The sequence below is a fragment of the Heptranchias perlo genome, chromosome 23 (assembly GCF_035084215.1).
Source record: "Heptranchias perlo isolate sHepPer1 chromosome 23, sHepPer1.hap1, whole genome shotgun sequence".
NCBI lineage: Eukaryota > Metazoa > Chordata > Chondrichthyes > Hexanchiformes > Hexanchidae > Heptranchias > Heptranchias perlo.
In genome coordinates, this window is record NC_090347.1 from 21,329,632 (window position 1) to 21,335,631 (window position 6,000).

Consider the following 6,000-nt stretch of genomic DNA (forward strand, 5'->3'; position numbering starts at 1 on the left):
AGGATACGGGCAACAGAGTTTTGGATGAGCTCAAGTTTATGGAGGGTGGAAGATGGGAGGCCAGGAGAGCATTGGAATAGTCAAGTCTAGAGGTAACAAAGGCATGGATGAGGGTTTCAACAGCAGGTGAGCTGAGGCAGGGGCGGAGACAGGCGATGTTACGGAAGTGTTTTAAGAAAGGTATTAATTAGTATAAAATAAACAGATGAATTCCTCAGTTTAAATAGTCCACAAAGCCAGTTTACATGAATATATTAGTGTAATATTTGCACTATTTAATTTCAAGGTCTAAATAGTTTGAAGTTTTAGCACAGTATAGATAAATTTATTTGTCCAGTCACACTACTGCTCTGTAGATCACCGAGGTTTCTCATATGTTGGCAACATCATAAGCTGATTGACCCGATCACTCTAGAATCATACCAGTTATCACTGTTCTGGCTTAAAGAAATAACTTATAGTCGCCTTAAGTTATTCAAACCCCATATTTTGGAAAACAGTTGCTTCAGCCTCTGAAGTGGATGGTGGAAGCCACGAGGAAGGAAAAAGGATTACAGCAGAGTTTAAGTTCGTTTTTTTGAAGAAAGGTTAGATTAATTGGGTTTTTTCCTAAATGAAATAACAAAATAATAGAGCTGGGGTTAAACAGGGACTGCAGGACAAAGTTTAAACAATATTTTTCATTCAAATTATGTTTTAGGCAATCATACTTATGGTCAAGAGTTAATATCAATAATAAAGATACTTTTGATATTTGAGTAGCTTTAGTATTAAGAGTATTTCAGCATCCAGCATGTGATCTCAACCTTACAAAACCACCTAATGATGGGACAGAGTCATTTCCATAAATCTGCCAGCAGTCTAAAGGTACTTTTATATTCCGGTGGTGCCATCAACTCCCCTTGAAAGCATAAATGAATGTTTGCTCTGTAAAACAGGAAAAGGGACACTAAAACATAACTATCTAACTATTTATTGATTGATGAGCAAGTTTCTCAAGCCGCAGTTAACCAAGTCTTATCTGCACTAAGAATACCGGCCCCCCACTACCATTCGACAAGAAGAAACTTATAGTCTGGAAAGTTTTGATTCTACTGACCCTCATTAGAATGGATTATTCTTTGAGATGCTAAGCTTCACATACCTCTCCTGCATAGATATATTCACATCACGGACCACAAATATTAAACTACCATATTAACCCTGCACTTTTTTAAAAAAAAGTTGAAGTTGGGAGTGCAACCAATATCCAAGTTCATTTTTGCCCACCAGAGCAGGGGTAATGAAAGTCCTGAAGTTGGGGGTATGACCTACATGTAACCTAAATAATGCCTCAACAAAACATAATACACATAACAAATTTGTGGGCCTTTATCAATTCCATTATCATTAATATCTCATTTGCAAAGCAGCAATGTTGAAGATGTGCCCATTGTCCATGTACTCATGTAATGTTCATTTAATGTTTACTATGGTACAACCACCATGTTTGGTCAGGGTTTATGATATATCATTATTTTATTTCACCAGAGTGAACTGACTGGTTTACAAGAATGCAAATAATCATGTGAGTTACATGGTCACTATTTACCAGAGCAAAGCTCAATTACTTTATGAATGATGTCTGAACTCAGATAAAATTATTTTAAAAATCATTCCTTTATTATATTTTGATCTTAAAATTGTACCAAAGTCTTTTAAGACACAGATTTTTTTTCTGAAGTTGGAAAGCACAAGGCCTGAAGGACTCCTTTATTTCTCTCAATAGACCTAAACATATCATATGTGGTATTATGACTATTAGTGCACAGTGGTCCAAATGAGCTGAAAAAGTCAAGAAACAAAAATAAAATTTTAAATGAAAGCTCTATTTATTATGATGTGGAGATGCCGGTGATGGACTGGGGTTGACAAATGCAAGGAATCTTACAACAGGTTATAGTCCAACTGTTTTATTTGAAAATCACAAGCTTTCCTTCTATTTATTATGGTTATGGTGATCTAAAATTAACTTAAATTTAGGGAAGTGTAATCTTGCTACTGTGTTTTAACAGTGCTGAAACAGCCCTTATCAAAGTCACAAATGACATCCTAAGTGACTGTGGTAAACTATCCCTCATCCTTCTCGACCGGTCTGCAGCCTTTGACACAGTTGACCACACCATTCTCCTCCAATGCCTCTCTGTGTCATCCAGCTGGGTGGTACTGCGCTCGCCTGGTTCCATTCTTATCCAGTCGTAGCCAAAGAATCACTTGCAATGGCTTTTCTTTCCACTCCCGCACCGTTACATCTGAAGTCCCCCAAGGATCTATCCTCGACCCCCTCCTATTTCTCATGTACATGCTGTCCCTCGGCGACATCATCCAAAAACACGTCAGGTTCCACATGTACGCTGACGACACCCAGCTCGACCTCACCACCACCTCCCTCGACCCCTCCGCTGACTCTGATTTGTCACACTGCTTATCCGACTGGATGAGCAAATATTTCCTCCAACTAAATATTGGGAAGGCCGAAGCCATTGTCTTTGGTCCCCGCCACAAACTCTTATTTCCTAGCCACCGACTCCATCCCTCTCCCTAGCCACTGTCCAAGGCTGAACCAGACCATTTGCATCCTTGGGGTCCTATATGACCCCGAGATGAGCTTCCGACCACATATCCGCTCCATCACCAAGACAGCCTACTTCCACTTTCCTAATATTGCCCGTCTCCACTCCTGCCTCAGCTCATCTGCTGCTGAAACCCTCATCCATGCCTTTGTTACCTCTAGATTTGACTATTCCAATGCTCTCCTGGCTGGCATCCCATCTTCCATCCTCCATAAACATGAGCTCATCTAAAACTCTGCTGCCCATATCCTAACTCGCACCAAGTCCCATTCTCCCATCACTCCTGTGTTCGCTGACCTCCATTGGTTCCCAATCTGGGAACGCCTCGATTTTAAAATTCTCATCCTTGTTTTCAAATCACTCCATGGCCTCGGCCCTCCCTATCTCTGTAACCTCCTCCAGCCCTACAACCCTCCAAGATCTCTGTGCTCCTCCAATTCTTGCCTCTTGCACATCCCTGATTTTTATTGCTCCACCATTGCCTTCAACTGCCTAGGCCCTAAGTTCTGGAATTCCCTCCCTAAACCTCTCTTTCCTCCTTTAAGGCACGCCTTAAAACCCACCTCTTGACCAAGTCACCTATCCTATCTCCTTATGTAGCTTGGTGTCAAATTTTGTTTGAAAATTGCTCATGTGAAGCCCCTTGGGATGTTTTACTACGTTAAAGGCACTATATAAATGCAAGTTGTTGTTTTTGTTGATTGGGCTTTCAGAAGATGTGTCTCTTCCATCTTCAGAACCATACATTATGTAGAAGCAATACATCTTACAAAAGCTGAAACTAGTGCAGGCCTTTGAACTAGCTTGAGAGTTGCTCTAGAACTGCCAGCCCCTAGAAAACCATGCAAATGGTTAGGAATGTAGGTTTTCAGCACGTAGTACAGTTTTCTGAAGTTTGGTAGGTCTAGGGCAGCTCTCAGACTGGGTTGAAGTCTCACCCGTAATATTTGCTGTGGAGTCACTCCACACAAAGTCACTTCCAATTGGGGATATAGCACCAAGACAACCTAACAGAGTGGGAATCCCTATCCAAATGTCTCCATGCTGGTGAAAAAAATTACATTTTCAAAATAAAAATGTGAATCAAAAATTCTCCGGAAGCCAATATTTTCTTCCATTAAAAGGAATCCCTTGAACAAAATTTGCTCCACCAATAATTTCCTTCCTTTTTAATGAATGGGAATGCTGCAATTCACTACAACTAGTTCTGAAAAGTAAACAATAATGCAGTACAGCATTCATAGAAGGGCATTAAACTTAATGGTGGCATCATAACTCCAGGATTATAAAGAAATATATCTTGGAAGTTGATGCCTAGTCATACATTTTCATCAGCTTCACCAAATGGGGTATCCTGGATGATTTTCCCCTCTCTAGCCTAAGGCACTGAAGCCAATTGTGACGCCCTTACTACCATCTTGCTCAGATCAGCTAACTCTGCAAAAACTAGGAAGCTGGGACCTTCTGATCTGTATGGCTAGGTTCAAACTGAGCAATTGTGGAATCCTATAAATAATCTTTGTTAACTTTGACCCTTTGCTGATGTGACCCAACTTCAATTGTCTGTCCAGTCTCCAACTGTCATGGAATCAGAATGCTGCTGCTTCTCCTTCCATCTATTGTTCTTCCTGCTACTCTCCAATTGTTATGTTGAGGACTGTGTCCATTCAAACAGACTGAAAGTGGAACACTGATCTTGAAGCCAACAAGGTAAGAAAAATCATTTAAAAATTTAAAACTTTAATTTCAACTTTTGAATTCAAACTTTTAAAATCTAACATTCTAAGTAACAACAACTTTTCTAATTTTATTAGAATATGTTTTTTGTTTAGTGCCCAAATTATTTAAAATAGTGCAGGTTTCACTGGTCCCAGCTAGCTTGTTTTTATTTACATAGGAAGTTCAATTGTGCCTTACTACAAAGCTCTCCGTTTACTATTATTTTCTCCTGTGCCCATCTCTTTTTCAATCTCTAAATTTTATATAATGTATATATTTTTTCCCCTTGTCAATGGTCTTCTCTCCCCTCCTCAAAGTGTTGATTCATTGCTAGAATACAGTTCCGTAGGTAGCACGTTCCTTCAGGTATCTCACCTAAATGGCCGTTATTCATGTGTGAACCTTATTATCCATGTGAGAGTACTGGCAGCCAATTTTGCCACATGGTGAGCATCACAGCTGAACTTAATGCTGTCCTCACTCAACACGGGTCATTGAATTGCAATAAGCAGCAGGAATTTTCTCCTTTCTAATCTAGGGCACTGAGGCCAAATGTAATGTCCTAACAGAGTTAGCTGACTCAGTAAAGACCTTGGATCAAACCTGGCAACTTCCTAATCTGTGTGGTTCAACTCAGTCATCAAGAGAGCTGATTTATCTATACATTTATTTGTGTGTGTTATCTTTATTATGTCCTTTATCTGTTTCTCCTCTCAGCCAGTTTATTAAATGTTCATCCTCTGTGCGTTTTCCTGTCTATATCCTTTCAAATCTTTTGCCTAGGGCACAAACATTGCACTAATTTTGTAGTCAAAAAGAGACAAAGTGAAAGAGTGAAATTATTTCGATCATTTGGAAAGAACTGGTAAATTTTAAAACTCTAGGATAAGTGACTGGCCAACTGTTACGCCAGCTACCCTCGTGCAACAATTGTGAATTCAACCAAGCTGTAGAAACAGACAGTTAAAGTTATGGGAGCGATATAGGTCAAATTAAATTTACAAAATTAATGCAGGCTGTGACATCGGTAGCTCTCAGGTGGGATACCGAGCATTCAACTGATCTGAAATCACTGTATCTGTCCCGCTTACTTGTGCTGCCAGGATGTTAATGAGCACTTACACATTGTGACAACTGCTACAGCCATTGCTGTCAATTTGCCGTCAAGGGAGTAAACAAAGATCGTTGAGGACAATGATCTTCCTCTTTACAGCACGACCGTTTTGAGATTTTTTGCTGAATAAAATGTTTAAACACAAAAAAAACCTGCACCTTAAGCTTCAGTCTGGCGATAGAGAAAGAAATTGAGGGTCAGAGAACTTTTTGTTTTTTTTTAAGATTAACTTTCCAATGTTAACTTTTCAGGAAGGCGAGGCTCTGGCGCCAGTTTGTTAGTTTAGGCCTCACATAAGCTGCATCGACTCCAGCTGAAATGCCACCAATTTAGTTTTACTTCTTTAGTCACCGCGGTACAGAACTCCGGAGCTCATTCTACCAAACTCACCTCTCTCTCTCTTTCACACTCACACACGCACCCTGTTGTTATAGTTAGGTCTATTTTGCTTTTTGTCCGTCTCTCTCTCTTACCACAAATGACTTTGAAGCCCGTTCAAATAGCCGCTGACCCCCCCTCCCGTTGCCATGGACGCACTGTGGTGTCGCAGTCAAC

General features: G+C 40.1%; 1 protein-coding gene across 2 annotated transcripts in view; it reads right to left on the bottom strand.

Annotated features, from left to right (window-relative positions):
• ccdc57 (coiled-coil domain containing 57) overlaps positions 1 to 6,000 on the bottom strand; it is a 141,249-nt gene extending 135,249 nt beyond the window's left edge. The window contains exon 1 of one of the 2 annotated variants that reach the window (XM_068004164.1): positions 5,919 to 6,000. The gene's annotated coding sequence lies outside the window, so the exon portion shown is untranslated. The other variant, XM_068004163.1, reaches the window with a different exon arrangement.